The sequence below is a fragment of the Molossus molossus genome, unplaced genomic scaffold (assembly GCF_014108415.1).
Source record: "Molossus molossus isolate mMolMol1 unplaced genomic scaffold, mMolMol1.p scaffold_m16_p_5, whole genome shotgun sequence".
In the NCBI taxonomy this organism is placed as follows: domain Eukaryota; kingdom Metazoa; phylum Chordata; class Mammalia; order Chiroptera; family Molossidae; genus Molossus; species Molossus molossus.
The window spans coordinates 61,171,110-61,183,566 of NW_023425388.1; the positions used below are offsets into that span (position 1 = coordinate 61,171,110).

The following is a 12,457-nucleotide window of genomic DNA, read 5'->3' on the forward strand; positions in this document are numbered from 1 at the left end:
TAGCTGCATTTCATTGATCTCATCTTCGATAGAGTTCTGTTGTTTTCATTTGGGATTTGTTTCTTTGTTTCACCATTTTGGTATCTCAATGGGTTTTGGAACCTGCCAAATTTTCCCTGTGGGTGTTGGTGTTCTGCTGTTTGTGCCTCCCTCTACTGGGTTTGGATGAGGCTTGGTGGGCCCATGTTAAACACCACTGCGAAGTCTTACTTTCCTGGGTAAATTTGCAAGCCCAGGAAAGGTTCTGTTATTCTCTAGCTTTTTTTTGTGGATAGTAGACTCAGGTACTCAATGCCTTGGACTGTAGCCCTGGTGTTCTGCATAAGAGGATTTCCAGAGGGTGGGATAGATGCTGGCTGTTAATGAGCCTCAATTTGCATTTCTTTGCCTCACCTGTGAAAGGCTGAATCTGAGGGGGGGGGGGTGCGGGAGGGGCTGCTGCTTTTTCCCCACAGCTCTGGGAAGGAGCACACTGGCCACTGTACTTTGTGACCACAACTCAGCAAAAACTTTGAGTGCCCTTCAATTCCTGGTTGTCCCCACAGAGTTCCAGCCCAGTCTGCCCTCCCTCTGCCGTAGCCCCCAGGTGAGTGGCTGTGGCTATTTTAGAGCTCTGTCCTGGCTCTCTGCGCTGTGGAGCAGGCTCGGTGTTTATTCCCCAAGGGCACTGCTCACAGCTAAGACGCTGCTGTCTGTGGGCTACCAGCCTGCCACCCTCTCGCACCTCTGCAGATCCTACCAGTGTCCCTGGTTATATCGTCCTGTCCTGATGCTTTTCTGTTGTTTTTTTTCCAAGGATTTGTCTTTATTGTAGTTGTAATTCCCATTTGGTCCAGGGAGATCGTCTGTGTAATTTCTGTTCACTCCGCCTCCATGCGCCTATCTTGTGCACAGCTGGGTCGTACAGGCCTCTCTGGTGCCCCCACACCCTGCAGGTCCTGCGTGTATCTGGATCACACAGTGCCTTTGGGGACCTGGCTCTATGCCTATGTTATAGGCTGCTGGGTTGCACAGGCCTCTCTGGTGCTTCAGCACCCCACAGGTCCCACGGGTAACTAGATCGCTCAGTCCCTGCTGGGTCGCACAGGCCTCTCTGGTGCTTCGGCACCCCACAGGTCCCACAGTTAATTGGATGGCACAGTCCCTGCTTGGTCGCAAAGTCCTCACTGGTGCTTTAGCACCCCGCAGGTCTGGCGGGTAACTAGATCGTGCAGTCCCTGCTGGGTCGCACAGGCCTCTGTGGTGTTTCAGCACCCCGCAGGTCCCAGGGGTAACTGGATCGCATAGTTTTTGCTGGGTCGCACAGGCCTCTCTGGTGTTTCAGCCCCACCGCAGTTCCCGTGGGTAACTGGATCGCACAGTCCCTGCTGGGTCGCACAGGCCTCTCTGATGCCCCTGCACCCTGCAGGTCCCTCGGTCGGGCAGCTGGATTGCACCAGTCTCTCTTGGGCTCCGGCTTCCTCTGCTCTTATGAACTGCTGGACCACACAGGCCTCTGTGGATCCCCAGGTCCCGCTGCTGGGGGCTGGGGGGTGCTGCTGCCCTGTGTGGCTCAACTCCTGCTCAGCTTTTGCTGTAGTTTTTGGGGATGGGTCTCAGCTGCTGGTCAGTGCTTCTGTTGCCTGGGGATAGATGTCTGCTCCCCAGTCTTTGTTGCGGGGGGCATATCTGGACTATGATCGGGTTGCTACTATGGGAGATGGTGCTGGGCTCCTGGCTGTCCGCGGCTTCCGCAACTGGCACCTTGGGAGCTCCACTAATTTGCACTGATCTGTGTTAACACAGAGTGTCCACTGATCTGATGGTGCCAGGTGCACTGGTGGGCTCAGGTTGCTGGGCCCTAGCTGCTCCCACTGCCTCCTCCCAGGGAAGACCTGGGATCTTCCAAAATGGTGGGACCTCCCTGTGGTGCCCTGAAGAGCGGCTTACCACCGAGGTAGCCGGCTGCTCCATCCACAGCACAGGAACTTTATGCTCCGAGGCTCTGCACTGCTCGGGTTTGGTCGTCCACCTTCACATTGCTCACACTCTCTCACACACTAGCTCACTCTCTCACACACTCACCCTCCCTCTGGTTCTGCCCGCCGCCATCTTCCGAAATAAATGGTTTTCAAATAGATAGTTTTGTTTGTAGCTAGTATAGCAACAAAGCTATTGAACAGCTCAGAACTAGGAAATTATGAATTGTCAGAAGGCTGTAGTGTGTGTAATCCCTTGAAAAAATGATATAAGCACAATTTTGAAATAATTACATGGTTAATTTCTACAGATTTAAAGTTTCCTTAATTTTTTGCTTTTATTTATTTATTTTTAAAATACGTTTTTATTAATTTTTTTTTTTTTTAGAGAGAGAGGAAGGGAGAGAGAGATAGAAATATCGATCAGTTGCACACCCCCTACTGTGGATCAAGCCTGCATGTGCCATGACCAGGAATCAAACCAGGACCTCTTGGTCCAGGGGACAATGCTCAACCCACTGAGCCACACCAGCTGGGCACCTGCTTTTATGTTTATTGAGGTATAACAGTGTGTTAGGGCTCCTATAAATAATACTTCATTATTTCTGAATAAAAAAGTATATTTGGCCTATTGTTTGTTTCTAATAAAATTTTCTTTTTTAATCTTAATTATCTTCATTTTGTATGCTAGGAAAAACATCCCAGTTACACAAATGTGTAAAATCTCAGTTATGTGTCCAACATCAATGCAGTGTTAACATCAGGTGTTAGTTTTCTGTATTAATCTCTGCTAAAAGATTAATTATAACATGACATTAAAAAAATATGGACCATTTTAGCATTATTAAATACCTGGCCTTGAAAGTTCTCTGTACTTAATATTTTTTTGCTTTTATAAACTGTATTTTTAATATATTTAGACATTTGATCTGAGGGAAGTATTACTGTGGGATTTTAATGGAGAGTATCTACATAAGATTTTAATGAAACACATTTTGTGCTGTTTCTTACATTAAGTTGTTTAAGATAATTCTAGATTATTGCTCTCATTTTAAAGAAATCTTTATCCTCACTTAGAAGTTTAATTTGGAAAAGCCCAGTTAGGGTCAGGATCATTTCTTATTTTCGTGACATCATTTAACACTGATGGGTCACTGTTAGTTGCTAGTAATTTGATTTTAATTCAACAGTATCTGTCATGGGAAAAATTTTGTTAGGTTTAGTATATTAGATATCACAATTTTACCTGACTTTAAGAATATGTCTAATCTTGATTCTTTTGGGAGTAACTTATATTTTTGTACTTTTGTAGGATAGAGGGAGGAACCAACAGCTTGGAAATTCAGCTAAGTTATCTGGCGGGATGGGCATTGGCCTGACATATTTTATAGAGGTAATCCCATACTTTGTTACTCAGTCTTTATTTTTCATCTGCATTAGATGCCCATATGCTTGCATGTAAACACACATGTAACAACTGCTTTTACTAGACATTCCCTTTTCTTGTTATACCTACTTAAATAAAGTTTGATTATTAAGTATACATAGCATATCACTGTGTATTGATACAATGTCTGTACATTGAAATAAATTGCTATTAGTTTAAAAGATGAAGATCCTTATCTTTTCTCACTTAAGTAGATTACTTATATGTTTATTTTTTTTAGGCACCAATTCCCTTATTTTAGGAAGACAGATGATACTCTTCTTTCTTGTTGGCCTATGTTGGATCTGTGCTTTTATCTTTTAAAGTGAAAGAAAATTAAATATTTAACAGATGTCAGGGTATTTATATATCTGTCAGTGGCACACATTCTCATTTTTCTCATAAATTTTATTTGAGAATTCTTTTAAAACAAGAATGTGAAAATAGCACTTTTAGTGGATATATTTTTAGGTTTCTTTTTCTTTTTTCACATTTTCTGATAATTGCCATGTTCAACAGTTATCATTTTTTGCCAATGGCTTATTATAAGAGGAATACACACTTAAGTGGTAGTAGAGAAAGTTATAAAGTAAAGGGAGAGAATTTTCCTATTCCCCTTCAGTGCTAATGTGTGTGTGTGTATCCCTCTAGACATTTTCTATACATGTACAAGCATTTATATTTCTACCTGTGTTTACATATTCTTTACAAAAATGAGTTCATATCACACATACTGTTCAGCAATGAGTCCTTTTGTTGTGTTTAACTTCTGTATCTTTACGTATCATTCCTTATTTTATTTTGTGTAGTATTCCAGTATTTTTAACTGAAACTCTTTTTTTAATTAATAGACTCTTTTGAGCAGTTTTTGGTTGCAGAAAAGTAGAGCAGAAAGTACAGACATTGGCCATATATCTCACCTCAGCCCCCTTTTCCCTATTAACATATTTTATCAGTGTGATAAATTTGTTGCAATTGAGGAGCCAATAATAATGATACATTATTAACTAAAGTTCATAATTTATATTACGGTTCACTCTTTGTTTTGTATATTCTGTGTATAATTCTTTAAGCATTATATTATTTTTTCTCTTTATTATATATTTTTCCATCACCATTTATCCCTCCTGTATCCTCCTCCACCCCCTACCCCCCCCCCCCCAAATCACCATACTGTTGTCCATGTCCAGGAGTTCTTTCTGTTTTCCTTTCTTTTTTTGCTCAATCCCTCCACTCCTTGATATTTAAGTTTTTCATTTTTTTGCTGAAATCAATGCTAATACAGTGAATATTCTTGGGTATGTCTTTGCATATATTTTAAAATGTATTTTCAGTATAAATTCCTAAGGGAAATGTTATTAGGCCAAAGAATGTTTACATTTAATAGTTTGGTGGATAAAATGCCTAACTAAAAAGATTGCCCCACCCTAGCCAGTTTGGCTCATTTGTTAGAGCTCTGGCTCTTGGAACGAAGGTTCATGGGTTTGTTTCTTAGTCAAGGGCATGTAGCAGGTTTGATCCCTGGCCAAGGTCGGGATTGTGCAGGAGGCAGCCAATCGATGTGTCTGTCTCACATTGATATTTCTCTCTCTCCCTCCCTCTCTCCCTTTCATTCTATCAAAAAAAAAAAAAAATGTCCCAGTATCACCAATCTAGGAAAATGGGAGTCCTCTTTGACAACACTAGCTAGTGTCAAACTTTTCAATATTTCTCAATTATTTATTTTTAATCCTCAACTGAGGATATTTTTCTATTGATTGTTTTCAGTAGAGTGGGAGGGAGAGAGAGCAGGAGAAACATCGAGATGAGAAAGACACATCGATTGGTTACCTCTTGTATAACCCTGAACAGGGCTGGGGATTGAACCTGAAACTGAGGTACATGCTTTTGAGTGGGAAGTGAACCCGAGACTCTTTGGTGTGTGGGCTGATACTCTTAGCTGCTGAGCAAAACTGACCAGGGCTATTTCTCAAATTTTTGTTGTTTAGTATTGCTTTTCAGATTTCTATTATAAGTGAATTTGAACACTTTTTTCATTATTATTGACTACAAGTATTTTCAGTGATCTCTTTGGTCATGTTGAGCTCCTTGTCATTTGTTAGGCAGGTTATTTTCACTGTGTTTCTGCTTATCTTTTTATTTTGTTTTTGTTTTTGCCTTATAGAAATTAAAAATTGTTTTTTATCCTCGCCTGAGGACATTTTTGCATTTATCTTTAGAAAGAGCGGAAGGGAGAGAGGAGGAAAGAAAGAGAGAAAAACATAGATGTGAGAGAGACACATCAACTGGCTGCAACCTACACGACCCCAACTGGGGCCAGGGACAAACTGCATCTGAGGTACATGCCCTTAGCAGGAACCGAACCCAGGCCTCTCTGGTCCACAGGCCTGGCGCTCTAACTGCTGAGGCAAACAGGCCAGGGCAGAAATTTTAATTTTTTTGTGCTTGAATTTAATGATCTTTTCCTTCAGAGGTAGGGGTGGAAAGGTTTCTGTGTAAGGTTTAAAAGATCTTTACCACTGATTATAGGACTCACTGTTCCCTCCACATTATAACATCTCTGAATGACATGAATCATTAGTTTGTTATAGTTTGACATTATTACTTTCTTTCTTAGTGACACATAAAATAGTTGTGTATCTTGAGATTAGTAATTTTAGATTCAGTGAACTATGGTACTTAAATAAAAGTTAATGCAGGTTTTCTAATATTTTTTTATGGTTTAAAATCTTGTTATATAGAAAATATTTAGTATAAGCAGTGGATGTAGACATTCAGCTTTAATTTTTTCCAGATGGCTAACGAATTGCCCCCTTGTTTTAATTGAATGATGTGTTTCTTTTCTACGTATTTGAAATGCCACTTTATCATATACTAAATTTCCATGTTAATGGGAGGCATTTCTGAAATCAGTTTTGTTCAGTTCATTTGTCTGCCTATTTTTGTATTGATAGTATTAAGAGAATTCACTAAAGGAAGTGTTTTTAAAATTAATATGCATGATTAATTTTTTTTTTTAATCTTCAGCTGAGGATATTTTTCTGTTTATCTTCAGATAGATTGGGAGAGAGGGAGTGAGGCAGAGAGAGAAACATCCATGTGAGAGAAACACATCGACTGGATGCCTCTCACACAACCCTGACTAGGACTGGGGATGAGCCACAACTGAGGTACATGCCCTTGACTGTAATTGAACCCGAGACTCATTGGTCCATGGGCCGACGCTCTAACTGCTGAGCTAAACTGGCCAGGGCCATGATTAATTTTTAAAAACGGATTTTAAATTTATTTTCAGAGCGAGAGGAAGGGGAGGGGAAAGAGAGAGATAGAAATATCGAATACCTGCCTCCTGTACGCATCCCGACCAGGAGTCGAACCCATGACCCCTTGGTGTATGGGGCGATGCTCCAACTGACTTAGTCTGGCCAGGGCACACAATTTCTTATACGAATAATAGACATCAGGACTAATAATGGAAGAAAAGGATTCACATAGGAAGATAAGATATAAAGCTATCATTTCACTATAGAAATACCATTAATTTCTATTTATTGATCTGATATCTTGTGACCTGCTGAATTTTGTTGTTGTTGTTGTTAATCCTCCTTTGAGGATATTTTTTCCATTGAATTTTTTAGTATGGGTGGAAGGGAGCGGGGAGAGAGAGAGAGAGAAACATTGATGGTGAGAGACATATCAGTTGGTTGCCTCCTGTATGTGCCCCAGTTGGGGCTAGGGATCAAACCCAGGTACGTGCCCTTGACTGGGAATTGAACCTGCGACCCTTTGGTCTGTGGGCCAACTTTCTAACAACGGTGCCATCTGGCCAGGGCTGAACTTGTTTCTTGAGACTGCTGACACTTGTTTATTAGTTCTTGTAGCTTTTTTGTGGATTCATTGGGAAATTTATACATACAGAATCACTAGAGAATAAAGACAATTTTTTTCTTCCTTTCTAATCTGGATGCCTTTATTTATTTATATATGCTTGCTTAGTTTATTTTACTAGCTAGGACCTTCATTGTTGAATAGAAGTAGTTAAAATAGACATCATGATTTTTACAAGAAAAACATTTGGTGTTTAACCATTAAGTATGATGTATGTTGTAGACATTTCATGGATACTTTTTATCTAGTTGAGAAAGTTATCTTCTAGTGTTAAGTTTGGTGGAATTTTTACTAGGGATAGAGATTGAGTTTTGTCAAATGCTTTTTTCCCTTTATTGGGATAACCAGGTAGTTTTTGTCTTTTATTGTCTTAATAAGGTGTATTACATTAATTGATTTTCAACTGTTAAACCAACTTTGCATTCATGGGGCAAATTCTACTTGATCATGGTATATAGGCTTCTTTTTTTGTTAATCCTCACCAGAGGATATTTTTCCATTGAATTTTTTAGATAAAGTGGAAGGGGGAGTGGGGGAGAGAGAGAGAGAGAAATATCGATGTGAGAGAGACACATCTATTGGTTGCCTCCTGCAGGACCCTGACTGGGATCAGGGATCGAACCTGAAACCCAGGTATGTGCCCTTGATGGGGAATTGAATCCATGATCCTTTGGTCTGTGGTGTGATGCTCTAACCACTGAGCCAAACCAGCCAGACCTTTTTCTATGTTGCTGGATTCAGTCTACCAATATTTTGTAAGCATTCTGGTAGCTTTGTTTAGAACAGACATTGGTGTGTAGTTTTCTTGTGATGTCTCTGACTTTGGTATCAGGGTAACTGTGGCTTTATAGATTGAGCTGCAAAATGTGCCCTCTTCTGTTTTGTGAAGGAGTTTATAAAGGATTGGTATTTGTTCCTTTATTATTTTGTGGAGTTCATCAGTAAAGTCATTTGCGCCTGGTCTTTTTTTTGGATGGCGTGGTGTGGGGGGTATTTTAGAGTACTAATTCAGTCAGTTTTTTTTGGTCATAGTCAGATTTTTCTGTTTGTACTCAATGTTGATCATTTGTCTTTTTAGGAATTTTTCTGTTTGATAAAAGTTCTTTAATTTGTTGGCATAAATTTGTTTATAATATTCCTTCTCTTATAGTTATTATTATTTTTTTTTATTGCTTGGGTCAGTGGTAATATTTCCTCTTTTATTCCTGATTTTAGTAATTTGTGTTTATTTTTCTCTTTGATTTTGGTCAGTCTACCTAAAAGTTTTTCAATTTTGATATTTATTTTTAAAAGAACCAAGTTTTTCTCTAATTTACTGTTTAGCATTTTATTACTTTCTGCTCTGATTTTTTTTTTCACCTGCATGTTTTGGGATTTAGTTTGCCTTTTTTTTATCCTCACCTGAGCACATTTTTGCATTTATCTTCAGATAGAGTGGGAGGGAGAGAGGGAGGAAGAGAGAGAGAGAGACATCGATGTGAGAGAGACACTTTGAGTGGTTGCCACCCACATGACCCCAACTGGAGCTGGGGACAAACTGCAACTGAGTACATGCCCTTAGCAGGAACCAAATCCAGGACTCTATAATCTGAGGGCCAACGCTCCAACCGTTGAGCCAAACTGGCCAGGGCGATTTAAGTTTCCTTTTTTTCTGTTTTTGTTAAGGTGGAGACTTATGTTACAGATTTGAGACTCTTTTTCAAATACTGTATATACTTAAAGTTGTACATTTCCTTCTAAGTACTGCTTTAGCTGCATCCCATAGATTTCAATGTGGTTTTTCATTTTCATTCAGTTATATATATTCTCTCATTTCTCTCAATTTCTTCTCTGACCCATATATTATCTAGAAGTGTAAAGTTTAATTTCCGTTTTATTTATTTACTTATAAATGTTTTTTATTGATTTTTTTTATTTATTTATTTATTTTTTTTATAGAGAGAGGAATGGAGAGGGGGAGAGAGAAAGATAAACATTGGTGAGAGAAAAGCATCACTTGGCTGCCTTCTGCATGCCCTCTCCTAGGAATCAAGCCCTAAACCTGAGCATATATCCTGAGTGGGAATCGAACCAGGGGCCTCGAAGTGCATGGGGTGACATAGCCAGCTGAGCCACACCAGGCAGGGCAATCCATATATTATTTAGAAGTATAAAGTTTAATTTCCAAACACTTGAGGATTTCCAGTTTCTAATTTAATTGATATCTAATTTAATTGTTATGGTTGGAGAATATACTTTGTATGACTTTAGTCCATTTACATTTATGGGACTTGTTTTATGGCCTAGAATTTTGTCCATCTTGGAGAATGTTTCATGTGGGCCTGAAAACAATATGTATTCTTCTGTTTGCTAGAGTTTTTTATATGTGCCAGTTAAGTCTAGTTGGTTGATAGTGTGGTTCAAGTTTTCTGTATTGCTTATTTTCTGTTATTCTATCAGTTATTTAGAGTGGGGTATTGAAATCTCCCACTATGATTTTGTTTTTACTCCTTAATGATGTTAGTATTGCCTTTATTATTTCAAGACTGCTTTGTTTTTAGGTGCATGTACATTTATAATTATTATAATATATTCCTGATTTGTTGAATCTTTACCATTATATCTTTCTTTGTCTCATATTTGTCTCAAAGTCAATTTTGTCTAATGTTAATATAACTACTCTAGCTTTCTTTTGGTTACTGTTTCCATAGTGTATCCCCTCCATCTTTTTCTTTCAATCTTGAATGTAAAGTATGTCTCTTATTGACAGCATATAATTGAGTGCTTGTTTGTTTGTTTGTTTGTTTTGTTTATTCTGACAAACTCTTGTCTTTCTACTGGGCTGTTTAAACCATTCACATTTAATTATAGACATGGTTGGATTTTCATCTGCCATTTTGCCATTTGTTTTTATTTTATTTTTATTTTTTATTATTTATTTATTTTTTTATGAATTTTTATTTATTTTTTTTGTTACAGATATTTTACCTTTTTACCCCATTGGCACCCCCCACCCCACCCCCTCCACCCTGTCCCCGGCTTAGTTGTCCATGTCCATTGGTCATGCATACATGCATATAAGTTCTGTGGTTTATCTCTTCCCATCCCCCCACCCCCCATCCCCTCTTCTGAGGGACGTCAGTCTGTGCCCTACTTCCATGTGTCTGGGTATACTGTATTCCTCAGACTGTTATGTTCATTATATTCCGTATATAAGTGAGATCATGTGGTATTTGTCTTTTTCTGCTTGGCTTCTTTCACTTAGGATAATACTTTCCAGGTCCCTCCATGTCGTCTCAAAGGATAAGAGATCTTGCTTTCTTACCGCTGCATAGTACTCCATTGTGTATATGTACCACAGCTTTTTTATCCATTCGTCTACTGGTGGACACTTGGGCTGTTTCCAGATCTTAGCTATTGTAAATAGTGCTGCTATGAACATGGGGGTACATATATTCTTCCTGATTGGTGTTTCAGGCTTCTTAGGGTATATTCCCAGCAGTGGGATCACTGGGTCAAATGGAAGTTCAATTTTTAATTTTTTGAGGTAGCACCATATTGTTTTCCATAGCGGCTGCACCAGTCTGCATTCCCACCAGCAGTGTATTAGAGTCCCCTTTTCTCCACACCCTCGCCAACACTTGTTGTTTGATGATTTGTTGATTTGCCATTTGTTTTTAATTTCTTATGGTTTTTATTCCTCTGTGCCTCTTTACTGCCTCCCTTTGTGTTAAATATTTCTTAGTGTGCCATATTAATTTTTTTTTTTTTTTACTAAACATAATTGAAAATATTGTGTTTGTGGTCACTCTAGGGTTTACAATGTGCATTTTTATCAGTCTGCTTACTGTTAACATTAACTCAATGTCAGTAAAATATAGAAACTTTGCTCAGTATAGCTCCATTTTCTTCCTCCATTACTATGCCGCTGTTACATATATTGCATCTATATATGCTGTCAACCTAGCAGTACAGTGTTATAATCATTGCTTTACATAGTCTTATATCTTTGAAAGATGTTAAGAGAAGAAATGAGAAAAATATAGTCATGTGTCACTTAATAATGAGGATACATGCATAGAAATGTGGTGTTAGGCAATTTTGTTGTACTAACATTATACAGTGAGTACATTTACACAAACCTAGATGGGATAGTCTACTACATACCTGGGCTATAAGGTATAGCCTGTTGCTTCTTGGCTATAGATCTGTACGGCATGTTACAACAGCTTACTACCTCAATATATGCAATTTTCCAGGTTCATTATAATCTTAAGGGACCACTGTCATATATGTGGTCTATCATTTGACTGAAATGTTTTGTGTGGTGCATGACTATATTTATAGTCTTTAAACTCACATATTTACTGTTTCGGGTATTCTTCTGTGTATTTGAGCCTGGTGTTTTTTTCTTTCAGCTCATGTACTTCATTTAGTATTTCTTACTAGGCAGGTCTGCTAGCAAAAAAAATTTCTCTCAGCCTTAGTGTATCTAAGATCATATTATGCTTTCATTTTTGAAGGACAATTTTGCTGCCTTCTTTGTTGATAGCTTTTACCCAAGCATTTTGAATATGTGATGCCATGGTCTTATGGCCTTTATTGTTTGTGATGGAAGGTCATCTCTTAATTGTGTTGATGGTTCCCTGCACACATTGAGTAATTTTTCTCTTTATATTTGCTAGATTTTCCTGAGTTTGCTTTCAACAGTTTGCTTATGATGTGTATAGGTGTGGTCTCTGTCTTTATCCTATTTTAAATTCATTGAATTTCTAAGACCTGTAGATTTGATTTCTTTTGAAAAAATTAAATTTGGGATGTTTTTGGCTGGTATGTTATTTGAAAAATATTTTTTCTGCCCTTTCTCTCCTCACCTTCTGGAATTCCAGAAATGTTGGTAAGTTGGTCTCTGGGGCTTTGTTCAGTTTTCTTCAACCTTTTTTCTCTCTGTTCTTCAGATTGGTTAATTTCTACTATTGTGTCTGTCTTTATAGTCATTGATTTTTTTTTTCCTGCTATCTTGAATCCACTTCTGAATCCTATAGTAAATATTTTGTTTTTCTTCAAATTCAGAGTTTCCATATGGTTCTTTTACATAATTTCTGTACCTTTATTGATAATCTATTTATTGATTGTTTTCATAATTAAAATTATGAAAAATTTTTTACTTTAAACATACTTATAATAGATATTTTAAAATGTCTGC

At 38.2% G+C, this 12,457-nt stretch overlaps 1 protein-coding gene across 7 annotated transcripts in view; it reads left to right on the plus strand.

Moving 5' to 3' along the window:
• ZNF148 (zinc finger protein 148) overlaps positions 1-12,457 on the plus strand; it is a 146,099-nt gene that overhangs the window by 47,153 nt on the left and 86,489 nt on the right. For 3 of the 7 annotated variants that reach the window (XM_036243890.1, XM_036243889.1, XM_036243884.1), the window contains exons 1-2: positions 2,465-2,518; positions 3,271-3,351. The gene's annotated coding sequence lies outside the window, so the exon portion shown is untranslated. Of the gene's footprint in view, positions 1-2,464; positions 2,519-2,705; positions 2,725-3,270; positions 3,352-12,457 lie in introns of those variants that run through there. The other 4 variants (XM_036243885.1, XM_036243886.1, XM_036243887.1 and 1 more) reach the window with 2 other exon arrangements.